Source organism: Sphaeramia orbicularis, chromosome 10 (assembly GCF_902148855.1).
Source record: "Sphaeramia orbicularis chromosome 10, fSphaOr1.1, whole genome shotgun sequence".
Classification (NCBI taxonomy): Eukaryota; Metazoa; Chordata; class Actinopteri; order Kurtiformes; family Apogonidae; genus Sphaeramia; species Sphaeramia orbicularis.
The window spans coordinates 19,741,104-19,764,908 of record NC_043966.1 but is presented as its reverse complement, the minus strand read 5'-3'; the positions used below and the strand labels follow the sequence as shown (position 1 = coordinate 19,764,908).

Sequence of the window (23,805 nt, the reverse complement as noted above, 5' to 3'; positions counted from 1 at the left end):
ACCAATATGGCGTCGTAAACAGAAAACCACGTGATCATGTGACGTATGTGCAAAACCTGAATATGCGCCCACTGGGCAGGTGTTGGCAGGTGTGATTTACATCTTGAGGTAGAAATGGTTCAAAGTTATTTTGCTGTTGGTGGAGGATTGAAGGTGAGAGACCCAAACAGAACATGCCAATCTCTGGCCTGTATGTTATTTTCCATGCAGAAAGTTTTCTTAAGATGAAACTGGTGAAAAAGCCCACACACACTCTGTCAGTAAAAAGAAGTCTCCTTTCATCTTAAATGTATTTCATTCTCTCAACTCTCAAAGACAGATGCTGTGTGGTTAAATAAGTTTTTACTGTAAATGGCAATTGCATTGACATTTCCGAATGGCCTCATTCTGTCTTGATCTGTATTGAATTTTCTTTATAAGTGTCTCTGAATACCTGTAGAGAAACTCAGTTTGTTGCCATGACTGCAGAGAGCCTCAAGCGCTTCAGGGCTCTCCAAGTGCTCCTAATAGTAGACCTTCAGCGTAGACTCTTAGCACAGTATAACTGTCACCGAACAGTGAGCAATACCTTTGGTTTCAGCGATAGCCACAGGGATGCAGCTATGTGGTGAACATATGTTGTAAAATGAGGACGTACAGTTATGTGCAGAAAACTAGACATGTGTTGCACTGTCTGTCCAAAGCATTAGAGGGCAGTACAGCCACAGTTCACAGACTCTAATGCTTGTACGTTAGAGCAAACACACAAATAAACTGCTGTTTTTCATCCTGTTTATTTACTTTATCTCACAGAGGTGTTTAGTCATTTTGGAATGGAATAACACAAACAATATGTAACTGAGAATCTTGTTGCCACATTGAAAAAATAACTGTGGTCTCAAGTGGTTTTGCTGAGAACATAATGGTAAGTGTAGTTGACTGTGTCAGGTCTGCTACTGATTGCTATGCTTTGTGTTCTGATTGCTAATTGCTCCTTTTACACTGGTTTTCATTAATTCCATAACTTCACTTAACCTGAGAATACCTTTACTTTAGTCAGTATTCATTTTAGACCATCAGTACTCAGGAAAAATTACCAAGCATTTTTCCCAGTGTCAAAAGTATTTTCCTCAAAAAGAGTAAATTTGGCTCTGTATTGAGTAAATTTGGATCTGTACTGAGTAAACTTGGATCTATATTGAGTAAATTTGGATCTATATTGAGTAAGTTTGGCTCTATACTGAGTAAATTTAGCTCTATACTGAGTAAATTTAGTTCTAAATTGAGTAAATTTGGCTCTATATTGAATAAATTTTGCTCTATACTGAGTAAATTTGGCTCAATATCGAGTAAATTTTGCTCTATATTGAGTAAATTTGGCTCTATAGTGAGTAAATTTGGCTCCATACTGAGTAAATTTGGCTCTATACTGAGTAAATTTGGCTCTATAGTGAGTAAATTTGGCTCTATATCGAGTAAATTTGGCTCTATAGTGAGTAAGTTTTGCTCTATACTAAGTAAATTTGGCTCTATATCGAGTAAATTTGACTCTATAGTGAGTAAATTTGACTCTATAGTGAGTAAGTTTTGCTCTATACTGAGTAAATTTGGCTGTATATTGAGTAAATTTAGATCTTTACTGAGTAAATTTGGATCTACACTGAGTTTGAAGGGCTCTACCCAAAGAGTAACTTTTACTCTTTTTAGAGAGGGAGTGAATGTTATCTGAGTAAAATTTTCTTCAATTTAAAGGGGTCATACTTTGCTAAACCCATTTTTATTAGTATTTGGTACATTTATTTGTGTATTTGGGGTGGGGGTGCCGATAAGGGGGTGGGGGGGTAACCATGACAAATTGAAGGGGCCTAGTGTTTGTGGGGGGGCCATAGAGCAGTGGAGGGGGCCCAGTGGATATAGAACTTGTGAAAATTTCATTTAACCCATAAAGACCCAGTGTTACTGTAGTGGTACTTCCAGAATATGGTTTTCTATATATTTAAGTTTTCTGAAGTGATTGATCACAATTTATTATGACATAATCCTCTGTATTTTGTGTTTTTTCAGTGAACATCAGGTATGTTCCTGTATTTAACTTATTGAGCATGTAGATGTTCATAAAAGCTCAACTTAAAGTTGAGGGTTTTTATGTCAGAAACAGAGAAAACTGAAGAAAAAGTGACTTTTTCTGCAAAATATGAACATAAACCCAGTGTGCCCATCCACTGTCATTGATTCAACTCCATGGGTTTTACTGGTGAATCAGTGTTGTAGAAGATGACGGTGTTTCCACGGTAACTATGGAGCCTCTGAACGTCCAAATGGGTCATATCTGATGACCATGAAAAGACGAAGAACTGTATTTTACACCAATTATTGACATGGATTGATAGGATTAGTGGATCAACAGGAATTAAATAGTTTAGATCAGTAGATGGTTTTGGTCATCAGTGGCTGTTTGGGTCTTTAAGGGTTAAGATGTGCTATAGAAGAGACGTGTAGAAGTCGGGAGGCGAACGGTGAATGCATGTTAAGCTTAATTTTCGTTACGATAAGTGACGTTATTCATGGAGCGCACCCCCACGTATAACCCCCCCACCCCCCAGTCTGACAGATTGAGAAGACAGTAAATGTCTTTAGGGTCCACAACGATTATGCTTTCATGGGGGCCATAATTTGGGGACCCTAACAGTTCATAAAGTTTGAGTTTGAACCCTCCAGGTGCTGCAAAGATATCTTTATATTCATTTTGGCAAAAATTGAGTGGATTTCTACAACCTGTTTTAATTCCTTCTTAATTTGTTATGTTTATAACTAGTTAAGTCATGACATTTGCACATATAAGGTCAAGACAAATATTTCTCTTAGTACACCATCATTGTTTATCAGCAGTAGCGGTTGTAGTGCATACGGAAAATATGTTCAAACTTTGAGCCGATTACCTAAAATGTTCAGTTGTTGGTTGTATTAATGAACACAAGTGGCTGAACGGAACAGAGAACCACTGTCAACAACCTGGAGGGGGTGGGGCGTGAAGTGGCTCATTTGCATTTAAAGGGCCAGCGCTCAAAATGACCTTTCTGGTGTCATTACTCAGAAATAGGGTTGAAGATGGACCTGTGGAGTTGAATTAATGAAGAATTCAGACCCAAGCAGAGCATTTACAGTTCATGTAGACCACAGGGAAATGTTTTAAAATGCCTAATCACAGTTAAAAAGGCTACATTTTACTCAGACAAATTTCCTTTGTAGAACTAAACAGTGTAAAAACTTGCAAATGCTGATAAATGTAGTCAAATTCATTATGTTGGTATTCAGTATGGTTGTGGTGATACAGTGGATGAAATGGTGTTTCTTTTTTTATGTCCGATAAGGTATTTATTTCCCTGATTCCACCATTCTCTAACACAGCTGTGTGACAAAAGACCTCTAATGCTTCAGTTGGCAGGAGGTTATACTATTCTTTGTTGCTGTAGTTCCTACGGAGCGCTTTGAAGAGTGCATCAACAGGAGACCTTTATTAGGAATGCTGTATGCCGCGTAACATGGCTTACTAACATTTTAGCTCCATAACACAGTAGCTAACCCTTAAAGATCTGGAAGTGTTTCTGTGGTTACTTCCAAATGAATTTTCCTCTACATTTAACCTTTCTTAAATGATTCATGATTAATAATTATAGTTTTATCCTCTGCTTTTTGCATTTTTTCCAGTGGGAATCAAGGATTTTCCAGTATTTCATTTCCTGATCAGCTGTTCAGATGTTCAGCGTAGAGTAAATTCAAAGGAAACTATATCAGAAAACTGTAGAAAAAATGAATTTGTCAGCTAAATATATTATAAACTGAACAGAAAAAGTGTCTACAACTACTGTTATTTGTCAAACTACATGGATTGCAGGTGATGACAGTGTTTCTATGTTCACTACGGAGCCTCTTAACGTCCAAATGGGTCATATCTGATGATGCTGAAAAGGTGAGAAATTACATTTTACCTGAATTTTTTCACTGTGTTTATAGGATTAGTGGTTCGGAAGTTATTACACATTTTTGATCATTTACATCCTTTTGGTCTTCAGTGGCTGTTAAGGTCTTTGAGAGTTAATGTAATTAATATTTTGTTGAAAAGTAAGCAGAGTTGTCAGCATAACCACATATTTTTAAGTTTTGTTTTGTTTGTGCCATAAAACTGTCTACATTCGTTTCATGTATACCGATTCCTTCATGTAATGTTTCATTTCATGGGGTTTAGCAATCATCAAAATATTAATCAAAGCATTTGTCAAAACCATCAGTACATATGATGACATTTAAAAGTTTTTATATTATTTATTCATCTGATTGTAGAATAAGCCACAAACATATGTTAGTCATTCTTTTGTTGTGCAGAAAATATACCTTGAAACAACCTAAAGTATTGGACAGATGCAACAATATGTGGGAAATACTTAACCCATAAAGACCCAAACAGCCACCGTATACCAAGACTATCTACTGATCTAAACTGTTTAATACCTGTTTATTCACTAATTCTATCAATACATGAAATAATTGGTGTAAAATACAGTTTGTCATCTTTTCATGGTCATCAGATATGACCCATTTGGACATTCAGAGGCTCTGTAGTTACCATGGAAACACCATCATCTTCAACAATATTGATTCACCAGAAAAACCCATGGAGTTGTATCAATGACAGTGGATGGACACATTCGGTTTATGTTCAGTTAATGATAGATTTTACTGAAAAAGTCACTTTTTCTTCAGTGTTCTCTGTTTCTGATACAATAACGCTCATTTTTAATCTGAGCTTTAGTGAACATCTACATGATCAGTAAATATAGGAAATATAGGACAATACATGATTTACACTGAAAAAATGCAAAATAAGGAGGATAGTATTACAATCAATGGTGATAAATCACTTAAGTAAGGTTAAATATGGAGAAAAATTCATTTGGGGACTGGCACAAAAGTAGCACTGGGTCTTTATGGGTTAAATCCTGTGATGATGTGATGATTTTGTGCCATTTTTGGGAGAAAAAGAGCAGAGAGGAATAATTAAGGGTGGGTGATACTGGGAATTTTGGTATCGATGTGATACCAAGTAAATACAGGGCAAGTATTGCGAACAAGAAAGAATTTCTGCAAATAAACATGTTTTTTTTAATTGACTAACTACAATATAAAACAATTTTACAATATGAAAATAATAAAGTAATTCCCATTTTAAACTTGTGGTGTTACCACAGTGGTGAATGACTTTACTGCACACATCACATGCGGTAGTTTCCTTGTCAGCTGCAGTGAATAAGCTACACACAGCACTTCTCTTTCTCTCCACCATCATGGACTGTTCTCAGTCAGTGCTCTGACTCTCCACTCAACAGCAGAGTGGGGGGGGGGGGGGGGGCTGTTTGCACAGACAGACAGACTTGGAGAGAAGCTGCGCTCACATGAACTCTATGAGGAAATTTGAGTAATTTGCTGGATGTATTGAAGAGAAACTGCAACAAAAGTATCGATCTCATCACACTAGTATCAATCCAATAGCGATACTCACCTTGGTATCGATACTATCAATATTTAGATCGATACACCCAGCCCTAGGAATAATACTGTGTGCTTTGTTATTTGCATGGTCAGGCGTTAGCTGGACTTACATCCGCAGTTAAAGATCTGTAAAAGTTGTTGAACAGTTGGTGGGTGATTGTGGGAAAGTAAGACAAAACACAAAGAGAACATGCCAACCTCTGGCCTGTATCTTTGTCCATGCAGAGAGTTTTTTTCTCGAGGCCAAATTGCTGTTTGTTCTTGTCTGAACAGCTTTACCAGTGATAGTGACTGAGTGAGGACACGGCTGGTATCAGAGGTGGATGTGAACTGACATCCACATACACTCAGCCCACCAGCCTGTTGCCTTCAGAATATCTAATTTAGCAGTAGAGCAGAAATTCAGACCGAAATGTTCTAAAAGATTACTGTCACTGAATCAGTCCAAGTTCAGCCCATTGAATCATTTTTAATGTGCGCGTTATTTATTACAAGTGTGTGTTTTGTGTGTGTATAAACATGACCTGGTAATAGGGCTGCAAGAAATCATTTTCACATCCAAATCACAGCGTGACATGGAATGTAAAGTAATGCAAATAAGAGAAAACCTGAAAATAGGTGAGGAACAGGAAAGAAACATTGAAAAGGAAGATATGGTTGCAAAAAGAAAAAACAACATCAAATTATGGGGAATTATTTGAGCTACAGATAAGATGTCAACTAAAAACAGGTAATTTGCTCGCAATGTCTACATAGTGAATAAACCAGATTATTAAACTACCTATAATTTCCTGTTGAATTCCCTTTGATAGTCAACACAGTGCAAATGAGGTATCTGGTATTTCTTTCTCACGTGCATGAACAAAACATTGAAGGTCAAATCAGACTAGACTGAATTTAACTGAACAGAGAAAATGAGTGATGATGGAGATGCAAAAGCTATTTAATAGAAAAACAATCTGTTATTTATTTTTCTTTCCTAATTATACTGTAAAACACACACACACCTGCCTACACCATGCATAACTCTACTGGAACGATGTCAAAGAAATGCAACTTCGTCCTCTGCTTTTCTCTGTATCCAGTCGACAGGTCAGTGGTAGAAACATGTAATTGAGGTCAGCAGTATGTGTACGATTTTCCTGGAGTTTTGTCTCTCAGGCAATTCTTAACCACACTATGAGTAGAGCGTAAAGCAGAATGAAGCGGAAGCTGTAAATGCTGTGAAATGCTGTTATTGACTGGACATAATCTGGTTCACTGGATGTTCTCAGCATGAATAAGGGTGAAGATTTCCATTGCACAGCGGCAGAACTGTCATTTTCCTTCATTCTACCAACTGTGTTATCACATCGAAAGCCCCCCTCGCTGTGTGAAAGAACAACCTCCAAGATGCAACTTCCCCATGAAAGTTGCAAGACCTTTTCTTTTGTCATTTTAATACCACAACACACTTCCTCCAGAGCACACAATCTGTCAAAACAACTTCTCACCCAACACTGATTTACAAATACACGAGGATACAAGCATCCTACGCTCAACCCAAAACCTAACCAAACAACCTAGAAAGTTATATCATATTCCAGAACAATAGTGGAGGCTGAAGGACCTATCTGCAGCGCTGGAGTGTTCCTAACAATGAGTGATGATACTGTAGATCTGGCTATAGAAAACTGAACTCTCTTCTCAAGGTTCATAGTCAGGAATGTAGTGAATACAGCAAAACAAAAGGAAAATAGAAAATACAGGTATATGACATCGTATCTGCAGGTAAATGTAGGTGAATCAGTCTATATATGGTTCATTGGGGAAACTGTTAAATGCAAAAGATGGCTTGCAGCTTTTATTTAGTATCTTTAAAGGGTACCTATTGTGAATTTTCATTGCTAGCTATTTCTAAAGATCACGTATAATAGTAGCGGTAGTCTGTTGTCAAGTACGCGTGAGTACTAAGGCCAAGTCCACACAAAACCGCATCTTTTCCTATCTGATCTTTTTCTTTGTCAGTTTCAAAAAAGGGCTTTGTAAACATGGAGTCATTTCAGGAAATATCTGCATCCACACGAAACCACTGAAAACTCCTGAAAATGATGAAAGACAAATGCCTGGCCTGTATGTGATGTTGTAATGCTCTTGCAAAAAATGGAGAAGAAGACGTGGAGCATGCGTAATGAATCGGGTCTGATCTGATATTACCTTCTGGTTACCCCTCTCCACAGTAAATCCAAGAGCATGTAGTGAATATTGTTGCTGTGGTTGTTTGTTGCTCATTGTAATGAAAGAGTAGCCGAAGATTTGGATTCAATATTTCCAATAAGCTCAACAGCTGTTGTAGCACGAGCACTACTCTGTCGTCCGCCATTATTGTTGCTGTTGTTTTGAAGTGATGTCTTGCTTCTGGGGTGAAAGGTTAGAGAGGCAGGGCTATGACATCATTGTGTTAGAAAAGTTGTGGCTTGGTCGTACAGACGAAGATGTGAAACTGGCGATTTTAGAGTTATCCACACTGGGACCCCCTTTCAAAAAGTTGCTGTATCAGTGACTGAAAACGCCTATCCGATATAAAACTTTTTGTAGATATTGTGACAGTTTGAGTTTGATGCTTTAATTTATTTATTTTATATTATTTAATTATATTGATTTTTTTAGGGGTGCCAGCCAGGTCTCTCTCCTGACATATAAGATATTATGTTAGTCAGTTTAAGTCAGTATTTTGTTTGAGTCTCAAACCACACAAAGGATGTGAGTTTTAATTAAACTCACACCCCACACATTAGATGACAAAAAAAAAGAAAGCACACATTCAAACCACGTAAAATTCAAAATCATATATTTAACAATGAATGCACAATTTAAATTTCAAACACAGTTCAATACCCAGTTTCCCCCCAAAGTCCAAACTCAAAAAAATCCACCAAACAAGCAAAAATCCAACGTAAATTTTCCATAATTTAACCAGTCTTTTGAAAGAAGAAAGTAGCAAAAAAAAAAAAAAAAAACAGTTCAGTCCATTTAAACAAAAAATTCCATTCCGGGTTTTCAGTTTCAGTTTATCAAAAAGGGAAAGAAAAAAAAAAATTCAGTTAATTTCATTTCGTTTGTTAATAAAAAAACCAAACAAACACACAGTTCAGTTCAAGGCCTTTTTTTAAAAAAAAACAAGAGGGCAAAAAAAACAACTTAATTTACTCACACACTCCAATAGTCGCAGTAAGTCAGTCTGTCAGTCAGTCAGTCCAGTCCAGTCAGTCAGTAATCCATTCCAGGTTATTGCTGCTGGTTAGGCTGGGAAGTGAGGATGACCATCTTTGCTGCAGAGACAGTGACGAGCCAAAAGGTGGGTGGATTAAGATGAATGATGTTGGTAAGTGGTATTACGGATTTCAGCGGACGTTGAAACAGGATTAACTACCATACTGTTATTTTCGTTCTATGAGCTGTAGCTCCGACGCTTTCCAACAATGCCGACTCGTCCACACGGAATGCGGATATGGGGGGGGTATTTAAAAACTGCCGCCAACTCCGAGCGAATGAGGTGACGATACGGATATGATGATGATTTCCGGGGTGGATACGGATGCTAACAGGCATGCTATGGGGGGGGGGGGGGGGGGGGGGTGTATTTAGTGCAACTTTCAGGTTGTCACAATATGACCAAAACAGTTTTTTTGTAGGGACAGGGCCTATGTTGCTACTGTCAGTCAGGCATGGTCAGCAACATGTTGCCATTTTCACAGGCTGTTCCCGTACCAGTAGTGATGCTGAGTCATTGATTTGTCCGATTACCTGGGCTGTGATGGACTGGTCTGCTTTGTGCAGCAGACACCAGTCTAAGATGAGACATTATAGGTCAGTGCTGGTGGCATGCAAAGCTTACGGCTGCACAAACAATAAGCACAAACACATGCTTTGAACTCAATCTGGCTCACTGACCACTGCTTGTTTACTTGTACTCGATCACCCGGAGTCCACGTGGGTACGCCACTTACGACCGGCAATGGTTGCTCCCATGGGCTCCGACCACTTACGAAATTCTCAATATAAAAAGGTCCAGTCTGGTGCATTAATGGCAATTTTTTTTTACTGAATTTGTGCCTCTCTCATTTATAAGTAATACACAAAACACAATTAATGTCGTAACCATGACCAGTACAACTAAAAAAAAAGTTTTAGGATTCATTCCAGTATTTTTAGTCAAAAATTCCTGTAATATTTAATATCATAATATACATTACAGAAGGAAAAGACATGTTACAGGCTGTAATAGGATGCATGTGTGGGTTATTAAATCACTGTACTTGAACTTTACTTGAATTTTCTTTTTCTATAACCTCTACTTTTCAGATTCACAGTGAATATTGCATAGATGTAAGAGGGAGGCCAAGAGTCACAACAGATATACAGGTTTTTATTTTATTTCAGTGACACCCATGTCAAGGATAGTGCAGTTGCTTCTAAACTGTAAAGACTCATTGCTAATGCAGGTTGCAGAATAAACAGTTTTTCTGAAATTCCCTAGCCAAGGGCAAGTGGAAGCAGTGATCCTAGTCTCATTTAATACGATTCTTTGCACTTAAGATTCTTCTGATAGCCTAATACAACATGAATTCTTGTCACTGTATATTTGAGACAGGCTGATGAACGGGTCGGGCTGATGAATTGACATTGATAGAACATTTCATAAACTATTATTGACAAAACTTGACTCCAGTGCCTTCCTGTGTCTGTGTAGAGGGAAAGTCAAGGCTCAAATAATAACAAAAGACTCCCACTTAGATTACAGTTACGTCATTGTTCAGTTCCAGATGTGTTCATTTAGGATATTATTATGTGTTCACTTGTATTTATTGTCATTGTTATGTTATAGCTCTCTTTGGTGGACTGGCCAAAATATTATAAGAAAATATGTTCAGTAGAATCTGTATTCAGAATCTGAAACACATATTTCTCACCTCTTATAAAAGGTAGGTGAGTTATAACTAAACCATGACAATATTTCCTCTAGTTGTCTGTTGCTTCTGGAGGCTTAAACTGTATCTGACTTGTATATTTACATAATTTTAGACTGATTATTACAATATTTTGACAGTATCTAGATGAAGTAAATCCACAGTCATCCACACTCAAACGGTTTTATAGTGAATCAAAAAAATTGTTGCCCTTGAATGTAAGACTAAAGCATCTGTGTAAATCAGACTAACTGCACATTGAAGTCAATGAACTCTGCAAGTTAATACTAACTAAAATCTAACACTTTAATGTGGACAGACAGTAAGGTATCTCTATAAATGGACTGAAATAAACTCACTGACCTAGTGCTGTGTAGTAGTGACATTAATGCTACAAACCTATAGATTAGTGCAATACACTGTAAAATACTGTAATTACATTGGGCAAAAGACCTTTGACAATGTTGTTTCTTTATGACATTATCTATATGATCGCTCTGAAAAATACAGTGGTGGGAAAAAATTTTTTGGACACTTCATGTATGTGCGATATATTGCACTAATGCCACATTTCCACTACGTGGTACTGGCTCGACTTGACTTGACTCGAGTACCAGGTACTATTCCTGGAGACCATTTCCATTACAGGATACTACTGACTTTAGAGTACCTGGATGCTGGGGCACTGTTAAGGGGGGGGTTAGACATGACAAATTCATGGGGCCCAGCATTTGTAGGGGGCCCATAGAGCAGTAGAGGAGGTCCAGTGGATACAGGTTAGAAGTTGTGAAAATTTCGTGTAAGGTATGTTGTATAATAGAGGCATAGAAATTGGGAGTCGGGCGTTGAAAGCAAGTAAAGTTTCACTTTCATTTTACACCAGCGTAGGTACGGATGGGAATTGAGAACCGGTTCTTTTTGAGAACAGTAGCTCGATTCCTTGGAATCATTTGCCTGCCTGCTTAGCGATTCTGCTTATCGATTCCACCTTTGTTGTGCATGCGCGATGACGTCACACGTACACTGCATTGTTGTGGTCAGAACGTAGCCAACATGGCGTTGAGGCAGAAACGGTCTAAAAAGATGACACCAGGTCCACTTACTTGGAACACTGTCAAAGCTTCCATGACTTCAAAAGGGTGGAATCCCTCCAATATCCTCAAACATTTGTCCACAGCATGTGAATCATTTACAGGAATGTCACGTATTTGATACTCAACTTAGCGGCGCTTGTGAATGTTGCGGCAGAGTGAACATCGGGCCGATTCCGGTTCCGGTGTGGGCAACAAACGTCGTAATTCCTCAAGTACAAGTTTATGAAGGTAAGAAGGGAAAGGAAATGAGGTTCACAACAACGGGAGACAAGCCGAGCCGAGTTGAACCGGTTCCACGTAGTAGAAATGTGGCAATAGAGGAATTAGTAAAGAGTCTTTAGTTTCACTTTCACTGTCCCCCCCCCCCCCCCCCCCCCCCCCAACTGGCCCGGCGTCATCTGTTATATTTTCTGTGCAGAGATGGAAATATAAAAGACAGTTAATGCAAACACACCCGTTTGTACTCTTTTATTCCCTCACCCAATGAGAATTGATAAGAGAATCGATAAGGAATCGGATCGATAAGCAATATCGATAATGGAATCGGAATCGTTAAATTCTTAACGATTCCCATCCCTATTCGTAAGGTACATTAGTTATGGATGGCACCCCCAAGTATGTAACCCCCCCCCCCCCCCGGCTCTGACAGATCGATAAGATACTGAATTTTATGAAGGGTCCATAACGTTTACCTTTCATGGGGCCCAGAATTGGTAGTGGCGCCCCAGCCTGGATGTCATAGCGATGCTGTGCATAACTTCCATGACATCTGCTCAGGGGGTTGCTGATAAACTCGCTCGTTGCATATTGCCCCATCAAGTTCATGCTGAATTTTTTCGTTCACCACCAAGGACAGAAATGTCTGACTCTCCTCAACCGACCACTGTGTTGTTTTGCAGGCTTTCGTCGGTATATTTACTGTAAACAACTGAATCTGTTTTTTTTAAAATGATGTGTCGCGCACTGATGACGCAGAGACAACTCTCTGACCAATCCGTGGTCTGCAGTGTTTGCACGTCACATTTTAGTATCTTTTCACCCATTTTGGAATCTCAACTGAGCAAGTAGTAAAAACAGGAGTACCGGGTACCAGATTCCAGGTTCTTTTATGTAATAGAAACGCAAAAAGTCAAAGTTGAGTTGAGTTGTGCCAGTACCACATAGTGGAAACGCAGCATAAGAATCTTTCTTAAGTCATTGATTTCTGAGAATTGTTCCATTCCCCAAAACCACATGATCCCTTCTGCACGTGCTCTGTTCCATCGAGGTCAAAACTGGATGTTTTTGCAAGATAATGAAACACATCCAGTAAATGACATGTTGAAACTGTCAAGATTTTAGCTTTGTTATTTTTTCCTTGTTAAGAATAAACAAAAAAATCATTTACATTTTATCGGGTCTGTCTGACGCAGCTGCACCTTTTAAAACACAAACAAAGCCTCAAATATTTCATGATAATATTTAAGAATGTAAAAAATTTTAATGGTGTCCAAAAGCCTTTTTCCACCACTGTAGATATTATGACACAGCCGGACTGATCAGATGCTCAGTCCAGTATTGGCCTTTAGGAATAGTCGATTGATGACGTTCATCATGTCTTCCGTTCCAAATGTTAGAGATTTTCTTGTGATTAGACAAGAATAATTGAGGAAAGATGTTTTTTTTTTACCTGCCGCTGGCTTCAGCTGTAGCTTCAGCCTTCATCAGAGCTGTCAAATGTTTGCTGGTGTGGCATGTTGAAAAACTGAAGCTACAGGCAAAAAAAAAAAAAAAAAACATCTTTCTTCAATTCTACTTGTCTGATCACAAGAAAATCTCTAACTAACATTTAAAAATAGTCGTCGACTTCTACTTCTTTGTTTTCTCAGTCTGTTTATGTTTCACTTTGTTGCATTCTTTTACACTGCAGATCATGTGCACACCGTGTATATAACAGCACTACTTTAATATAATGTGAATTTATTGTATTCATAGTCCAGGTTGCAGATTCCTCATACTTAACATTTCTTAAACACTACGATTACGTTCTACTTCCCTTATGTGAAACAGCTGTCCTGCAGAGATTATAGGGCGGCAGTGACTTCATGGTGGTAGGACATGATTTAAGCCGAGGGATGATTGGGGATGGCATTTTTCAAATGTCAACAGGGGTGAGAGCTGCCAGCTGGCTTATCTGTACTTCGTTCATATACTGCAGTATCACACTATCATGGGTACAGATTTCATTTCACGTCGGTTTTGTTTGGGGAATGAAGGTGGATACTTCATAATGCAGGTCAGGATACAAGAGAAGATATATGTTGGTGTAACGGCACATCCAGAAAAAGGAAACTACGACTACTATTTGGATTTGAGAGTCTCTTCTTCTGTGGTGGAATAACTGAAGCTTATGTTTATGGGACAGTTTTCAATAGAGTTTACTGTATGTTATTGTTTTCGTTCATTCTGTTTTCATTCCTCTGTATTCATTCTTCATGTGTATTTCAAGCTTTTGTCAAGAATGTTACCGATCTTAACCATCTGAAGTGTAGAACAGACTGAAATCGGATGCTTTATTTGGTATATAGTTCATACTTTAACTAGTCAACAATATTGCTAAACTCTGGTTTTGTTACACATTCTTAAATGGTAAATAATTTAAAATATTTCATTCCACAAAATAAATGTGGCTTGTTTATTTATTTATTCATAAGATCATTCAAAAATTGAATGAATAAATAAACACCAGAGCTAAATTTTGGATGAATCTTGAGCTTGTGAAAGAAAAACTGCAACAGTATTTCTCTGTTGAATGTATAAAGAAGCAACTGTTAATAGGTCTATAAAGTAATTTGATATCATTGTGTAAACAGGCTGTTGTGCTGCCCAAAAAGTCAGTTAAATCTTCAGTATTATTTAGACATTACTAGGTAAAAAAATCAATAATAACCTCAGTATGTTGTAATTCAAATGGTTAAGAGAAAAATAAACTAGAGACTGTTTACAGATCCTCATTTCCTGCCCATTTGTCTGTCTTACATATACAGTATTACACCTGTATTGTTACCTATAATACATATTGAACATATAGCAAATAAAATGTATAGCAAACAAGCATTTAAATAAAAAAATAAATAAATAAACAAATAAGTAAAATCTAAATAAAGAACTTAAAATACATAAGCATATTTAGATAAATAAACAAGTAAATCTGAAACAATTGGAACCAATTTTTTTCCATAAATGAACAAAATAAAACATGTTAAATGCAGTTTAAAACAATTACATAAATGAACAAAACAATTAAATCAATAAACATATTTTAAATGGATAAACCAAATTTAAAAAATTAATAATGAAAAAAACACATGTAATACTCAAAGGAGCAACACTCAAAAGAATGCATTTAAATAAATTAAACCTCTACATCTTGAAGTATATTTTAGATGTTTCCATCAGGACATAGTTACATATAGTTGTTAAATAAAACCAAATACTTTGGTAAATGCAAACAAACCAACAAATAAATAAATAAAACATGCATCCCACAAGTACTGCACTTGTTAGTTTCCATTTTAATATTGTTTTGTTTTTTAGTTGAATCACAAACATTTTATGGAATTCCTTGTTTCTGTTGGTTGATATTCTACTGTGTATTTACGGACATTTCTTTTTGTGATTAAAAACCAACCCTCTGTTTCCTGCCTGGTGGCATATGTAAAGGAATGTACAGTAAATTGTATTTTAATTGACTGTATAATTATGATGCAGCTCTGTATTAAAAAACCTCCCATGTGTTGAGCAGAAGTGAAGCATGTTGTCGATTTTCAACCAGTCAAGATGTTGTAAACGGCAGTACCATACGGACACTGATGCATGCTGCCTAATTAATTCTGATCTTGCATATTACCTTCATCTACTTACTACAACTATAATGCAGTTTCCATTTTTTACCCCTCAGCCGAGAGGTATTGTAATCGTTTTGCTGTTTGTCCGTCCATTCAACAACATAAATGCATTATCCGACTAATGCATTGAGATATCTGCACCAAATATATACTGTGGAAGCATCTTGGCAAAGAGCAGAAGCTTATTGAAAGCAGGTGACCTTGACCTACATTTTCAAGCTCCTTGTGCCTTGTGAAGTTATAATATCTGAGTACTTTCACATATAAATATATATGTAATAAGTTTTACACAAAGACAATCTAATCTAAATTATAGGGCAGTAACTTTCAACAGAATCTTACACTATATTTGGCTTAGGGGAATTAAAATTGCACAGCACATTATGTTGTTGTTGTTGTTGTTGTTTTTATTTAAGAGCTGCATTAGTAGGTCATCTGTAACTTCACTGGGTTCTATTTTGAGGCTTTAGTAGATGAAGCCCTTAACAGAAGATGTGGTCCAGTCTGATGACTTTTCAGGGAGGAGATATAATGATAAAACAACAACAACAACAACAATAATAATAATAATAATAATAATAATAATAATAATAATAATAATAATAATAATAATAATAACAAAAACAACAACAACAACAATAATAATAATAATAATAATAATAATAATAATAATAATAATAATAATAATAATAATATAGCAACACAGGGCACTCAGAGCAGAAAATATTGTTGCTAAACATAAATAATATGGACAAATATAGAATTACAGTACAGATAATTAACTTAGACAGTAATTAAAAAGAACAGACAACAAAAAATCAGTCTGATCAATGTTCAGTTTCAATAAATATATGATGAAAGGTGGAAAAGACACAACATTATATAATAAAGATAGTGAAAGTTGTAAATAATTACAAACAGAAAAACAACACACGTAGAAAGGCACTTTAAAACTAATAAAAGAGATGGGTGGTAAAAGCAGTAGTACAGGAGTTAAATAAATAAAGCAAGAAATAAAAAGAAATATGAAATACCAAAACAAAATAAAAATATAGAGGAATATGAATACTAAAATCACATAAAGGCAAACCTATTGTAATGGATTTTAAGAAGTGATTTAAAAGCGGTTATTCAGTCTGCACATTTTCTGTCCTCGGGGATGTCGATGCAGACGACTTTCAGACGTCTTAACCGAACCCAACTCTTCTCTTTTCTTAATTTCCATCTACTGGATCTTTAAAGCAGGTTTAATGATAGGGAAACTTTAATATGATGCATAAAACACCAATTACATTCATCACTTCAGTCACCACATCCTCACTTTCCACAAAGTATATAGTTTTTGTGAACTGCCATCCAGTATAAACATCATTTGTAAAGATTTTTTGCTTTGACACATTAAATATTCTTGTCATGTTTCCATGATTGTGGATTATGACACTGCGCAAACCATCAAATGCTTTACCATGAAATACTGATGCAGTCATTGAGGGGGGGGGGGGGGGCTTTCTCAGAAAATGGCCTCCGTGGGGATAATTTTGATTACAGATAAATCTTGTAATCTTGTAAACTCCTGTGAGGCCCCAGTTAGAACCCACAGGGGTAAAGGCCAATGAAGGATTGATGAGTAGGGGGCAGTCATGTCTGTCCAGCTGCGCCCCCTCCCCTGACACTGACCTGCCCAGGGACATGAGGCCGTCTTACACTGTGGTGCAGCTGCTGGAACTGTAACACCACTGATACATGCAGCTCGATGCATACATGTGTAAAGAAACTCATTCACCGGGAAAAAAAAAAAAAAAAGTTGTCATTGTGCATTGTAAGCCATGCGTATTATTGCTACGATTCTGAACCAAAACTATGTGTCAACATTGTATTGTCAACATTAAAGTTGTCATAACTCTTTCTGATTTTCTTTAACCCATAAAGACCCAGTGCTACTTTTTTGGCAGTCCCCATATGGATTTTTCTCTCTATTTATTTTTTCTTAAGTGATTTATCACCATATATCATAGTAGTATCCTATAAATATTGCATTTTTTCAATGAAAATCATGTATCTTTATATATTTAACCCTATAACGCCAAACCTATCATATTTAATACATGAGTTTTGAAGTCCTCTACATGATCAGGTTGCATCATGGGTAGCGTTGAGGTTGCTCTGTTTACAAATGTGTTTATAGTGATTTATATTACATTTCTTCGGTCTGTTTTAACCCTATAACGCCAAATGTTTCATATTTGATACATGAGTTTTGAAGCCCTCTATATGGTCAGTGTGATATTTTTTTCCTTGAAAACCTGATGTATACAATTAGATACATGCAATACACAGGTAATCCACCAGGGGGGGAGGAATTTGTTCCCCAGAGGCCTTTCCAGTGACACTACAAGACTGTCATTAATGAGGAAGGAGGCAGAACTTTGCCAGTTTTGACAAGGAATTACCAATTTGTTAGACAGGTTTGTGCTGTGTTATGTTTTTGTTTGTTCAAAAATAATGTTTGAGCGTTGAGACCCGATGTATCAAATATGATACAAAATTGAAACTCATATATGGAAATTTATATTTAAAAAAAAAAACAACAACCATTTTTTGGTTTTACAGAAGGACCAATAAAGGCTCCAGTTTCACAGTATTGGAATTTTCTGTCAATCATTTAATAGTTCAGGCTTTACAGGGTTAATTTACTGATCATGTACTTTAATCATCATGATGAGAGTACATTTGAGGGATATTACCTCAAAAATGGAGAAAACTGAAGAAAAAGTGACTTTTTCAGTAAATTATATCATTAACTGAACATAAACACAGTGTGTCTGTCCATTGTCATTGATCCAACTCCATGGGTTTTATTAATAATAATAATGATAATAATAATAATAATAATAATAATAATAATAATAATAATAATAATAATAATAATAATGGATTTTACCGATGAATCAATGTTGTAGAAGATGACAGTGTTTCCACGTTCACTACAGAGCCTCTGAACGTCCAAATGGGTCATATCTGATGACCATGAAAAGATGATAAACTGTATTTTACACCAGTTACTTACATGTATTGATAGGATGAGTGGCTCAACAGCTATTAAACATTTTAGATCAGTAGATGGTTTTGGTCACCGGTGGAGGTTTAGGTCTTTATGGGTTAAAACAAAATGATTCCAACTTCATGGGCAACAGTGCATTTATAAGGGAAATCAAGAAAGAAGAAATAAAAGCTGGCATGGAATATAAATAAAAACATGCAAAGAAGAAGCTGGAGATCTTAGCAGTCAGGTAGGAAATAATGTAAAATGTTACTGGATTTGAGTAAATACAGTTGTGGAAAAAATTATTAAACCACCCCTTGTTTTCTTCAATTTCTTGTTCATTTTAATGTCTGGTACAACTAAAGGTACATTTGTTTGTACAAATATGATGATAACGACGAAAATAGCTCATAAGAGTTTAATTTCAGAGCTGCTATCTATCCATTTTCCATGTTTTTTTGATAATAACCAAAATCACTTCAGTTCTTACATCAATATCTATGGCATTGTACTGACACAAACAGTGCTTTTAGACATTCCATGTTTTCTTTTTTGTCTGTTTTAGTCACATGATACACACAGGAGTTAGTACTTGATTACATTACCAATGTTTTTGATGACTTTTGACGGTCTAATAATTTTTTCTGCGACTGTATAAACAAAATTGCACGTGACCCAGTTCCATTTGTGTCTTAAGCCAAGCTCTAGTTTGTTCCCACAGAACTAACCTACTGTCACTGTTGCCTAAACATTACCATGAAAACTGTTAAACAGTTACATATGAACAAACCAATTTGAGAAATGAATGATAAAAATACCACGAAAAAGTGCATAAACCTGTTTTTAGTTGAGAAACTTTGAAATTCTATGTATCCACAGTTTGCAGAAACACACGGTTGCAACTTGTTATTCAGGCAAATGGATTTTGTGGAGTCAGAACATCTATACAAATGCATATTACTGAAGGTACACTGAGTATTCCCCTCATAAAAAATAAACAAAAGATCAAGAGGTAGGAAATTACCTTCACAGGACAGATCGGTGCATGCGTGTTCATGCACTCACACTCAAAAACGCAGATATGCATGGACACACACAGATTACAGGCACAAAAACAGATGTCTGCAGACATACGCCTACATGTTTCACACACATACGCATGAACAAACACATTTCGACACAAACACAGATGTGAGCCGACAAAGGTGCACATACTGGTTCGCATTGGAGGAGTTTATCTCCAGAAAAATACAGTGTTAAAGACAAAAAAAAAAAACAAAAATACATCTAGTTATTGCTGCTCATAACAAATACATGAAATAATCTATAAACCTGTGAAAACCTCAATGTTAATGTGGCTGCTTTAGTTTAAAACAAGACGCCATTTTTTTGTGCATTATAAATGTCACACTGCAGTGTAGTAATGACTTTGTATTAGATTTTCCTCGCTGTGAAGCCCGGACAGCGGCAGGATCGGACTCGTTCTGAGGGAAATGCAGCGATGCCCTTCAGACAGATTATTAGTACTGAGTTCCACTGATTAAAACCCGTACAGAGTAAACAAGGCCTTTTGTTAGGATTAGAAGACAGAGGACTAATATGCACACACCAATCGGAGTCATTTCACTCGGGTATTTTTTCCTCAGTCATAACCTGCTTCATGTTTCATTTGCCTAATCGCCTAATTTCATCATGTTTGTTGCAATCCTGCGCAGACTGGTGTTCATTTTAGTTGTCAGTGCTGTCGTCCTTTATGCTTTCTGTGAAGTACAGTGTTTTAACCCATAAAGACCCAGTGTGAGTTTTGTGGCAGTTTCCAAATTATTTTTTCTCTCTTTTTTTTTTTTTAAAAGAATATATTTATTAACCCTGTGACTCATGACACTGACATGACATTTTAGTCAGATGTTCCAAGACAATATATTCTGGTGGCTTTAAACACTTGTGGATGGCATGGGGGGTAGTGGTCAGTGCTCCTCCAGATCTTTTGCTTTATGGTTTATGTAGGTTAATAATCTTGTCTGCCCTGACCACGGTACTGTTGAAGGTCTGCAGTTGCTCTCTGTGCACCTTAACGGTAGCTCACTGTTCCAAATGTGCAATGCTCATCACTAATGTTAATGCTAATTCTAGGTGCTGTGTGTATTAGGATGGGGAAAATGCAGTTGTAAATCTTTTATGCCGTGTTGCCTTGTCCAAACTAACAGTGTATTTCTCAAAACAGATAATTTCTAACTCCTTTTTTTTTTTTTTTCATTTTGCAAAATATCTGTACTGACACAGCAAGGAAAGAATGACTAAACTGGCACAAACACTCAGACATACCATTGTTTCTGGTGGACTTTAACCCTTTCATGCATGAATTATAAGAACCTCAGTCAAGATTTTTTTCCTGGGTATTCCTCTTTAGGCATGAAAAAAAACAATGAGAGTTTTTTTTTTTTTTTTTTTTTTTTAATTAACCGACTTTTCATGGAGTTACAAAAATGTCCACTCATTTGGACACCATGTGTTTAATTTTTGAAGCAAAGAAACATTTATTTAAAAGTGTGAAAACTATGAAACAAAAGCATTTTTAATGCAGGTAATCTGATGTTTTCTCACCTTTTATCATATTCTAATACTAGTTCTTACTCACTTCATGGAGATAGTATTTCAAAAAAAAAAAAAAAAAAATTTGTTTAAGAAAACTGTTAATTACAGTCAAATAACAACTAGCCATTGATTTACACTCAATCATGTTACTGTAGATCAGGTTTATCAAGAACATAAAGTTACAGTAATGGTATGAATGTCAGTGTATTATGGGATGGTGCATAAGCGTTCACTGTGTCGGCTGATATGGAACTAAAACAACCAAACCCATGAATATATAAGAAAACAGCTGTAGAATAGCTGTCCACTGTAGTGACCAGTATGAATGAAAGGGTTAAACTGTGGACACAGTGGGTAATACTGCACACAGAAGACACATAGGGCAGATCTACTAAAGGTTTGCGTGTATTAAAATGTGCACAGACAAAAAAATGTACAAACTGATTTACTAACTGTGTGCACTAAAGGTTGCTTCTTTCAAAGGTGCAAAATAGTTTGTCTGCATCCAGTTAGTACGTTCACCACAATGAATATGCAAGTATGTGCTGGGAGGAGAAAGTGTAAATATATTAATTTAGCACATGCAAAGTGATTTATCAAACCCACGAGTAATTTTGCTGATAGAAACTGCGTCTATATTTAACACGTCTCAACGGGAGGTGCAAATGGTTTGGATGTGTAATTGTGCACACATGGAAGTGGTTATTATCTCAAGAAGGAGAAATCAAAATGATGAAGCAAGACGCAGAGAACGCATTTTTTACCCTCGTGTGAGCACACACACACACACACACACTTTACAGGACTCTTTTCCACTTGATCTGATGATTATGATTAAAAACACACACCGACATTAGGCTACAGTGTGACAAAATTATGTGTGTCCGACAGTCATTCAATCCAACAAACCCCAGCCCCCCCGCCTCTAAAATAAAAAATAAATGAATGAATGAGTCATGCAATACCTTCTATGACAAATCTCCTCGCAACGTTACATATCCATGCATCTGGATCATTCCAGTCACTGTTCCCATTAGTGCTGGCGTATCCCAGAACAGTTTTTCCAGTGTATTGTCTCCATGACGACAACCAGTAACACAAGCAAAATCCTCATTTAAATAGGGTGGTCTCCATGACTTTGCACCTGTTGTCATTTGCGCAATCACTTTTAGTAAATAACCTGCAATCCGCGGTTACACCCTACACACAAAATTCTACATTGCGTACACAAATTAATACACGCAAATTGGGATCTTAGTAGATCCAGCCCATAAACTTTAATCTCTCATGAATGTGAGCAGAAACAACAACTTCAGTTAGAAACTTAAATAAGTGTTACCAGTCCGATCTGCCTCTCAAAGGTATCGTTGCTGACCTCGATCTACTGCAGGTCACACACTGATTTATAAACCTGGATTTGATATTTCAGGTGCAGCTTCATCACACAAAGTGATAACAGACATGCAAGATGTGGTATGACACTATGGTTTTCCGATCTCTCCTGTTTCCCAATCGGAGTCGGGGAAAGGAGGGAGGGGCGGGGTGGATCAAACCATTTTTGAGATAAGGTGTGTGTGTGTGTGTGTGTGTGTAGGGGTGCTGCTGCATTTTAGTTGTTAAAATATTATGTTTCAGCTATGTACTGTTTATGGTTTTGACATTTGTCTAGCTTGTCGAAAATGGACATAAAGTTAAAGTAAAAAAAAAAAAAAAATCTCTTACATTTTAGGGGTGCTGAGATTCAATTTAGGGGTGCTTCACCACCCCAAAAAACAGGCTAGAAATGCCACTGGCTGACAGGTTGAGGTTAATTAATTTTTTGTAACGAGTAATGACACTGTGCATTAAAAATGTATTGGAGTAGAAGTATGCAATTGAGTTAGAAAATGGAGAAAAAGTGAAAGTAAACAGAATAAAAAAATCCTCCGTAAAGTATAAATTCTCTTGATTACAATAGTTAGCTGTTATTACTTTGTTACTATACAACACTGCATATACATGCGATAACAATGTACGTCAATGCTAGATGCCAAAAAAAGAAAAAAAATGGCGCAACATGATGTGGGCATGGATGTGAACAGCCCACTGATATTACTAACAGCTCCCTTTAAGCTAAAGAAAATACGATTCTTATTTTCATGTGATTATGCACAAATGAAAACATAGTCATGATCTTTACATTTGTGCAATTATATCCTTTTATAACGTACACTGTCCCTTTAAAAGTCATTAAATGTGGTAATAGTGAGTGCAGTGAGTTTGTTGTGTTGCTTACCATTCAAAGTGAAACCACATTCCAGCTTCAAACAAGTCATTAGTCTTTCAGTCGTTAGTCATTAAGTTGACATATGTCATGAGCAGCGCTGCGTTGCCATGTTTAGCGCAATTAGTGAGAGGAATCAATTTCACTTCTGCGTCAGTAACACAAGAACATGGAGGAAACACAGGAACTGCATGAGGCCTGAAAATACAAGTAGTGAAAGTGTTGATATGTTGCAGGTGAAATGATTCAGAGGTAAATGGCACAAGGTTTCAACACCCTAAAGCAACACTTGATTGTTGCTATTGATCGTTGTTGGATTCAGAGCCACCATTGGATAGAAGCTGCAGTGAATGGAGGGGCAAGGGCAATGAGGGTGAATCAATCCAAGTGAGAGTCTTCAGTGTGTGAAAGTTATAGAAAAACACAAACATATTAGAAGGGAATGAGG

General features: G+C 36.7%; 1 long non-coding RNA gene across 1 annotated transcript; it reads left to right on the top strand.

Annotated features, from left to right (window-relative positions):
- The first annotated feature begins 1,513 nt into the window (after positions 1 to 1,513).
- On the top strand, positions 1,514 to 22,997 carry LOC115427584 (uncharacterized). Its single transcript, XR_003936515.1, has 3 exons — positions 1,514 to 1,643; positions 4,953 to 4,958; positions 22,987 to 22,997. It is a non-coding gene; the product is annotated as an uncharacterized LOC115427584 (long non-coding RNA).
- Positions 22,998 to 23,805: the final 808 nt, after the last annotated feature.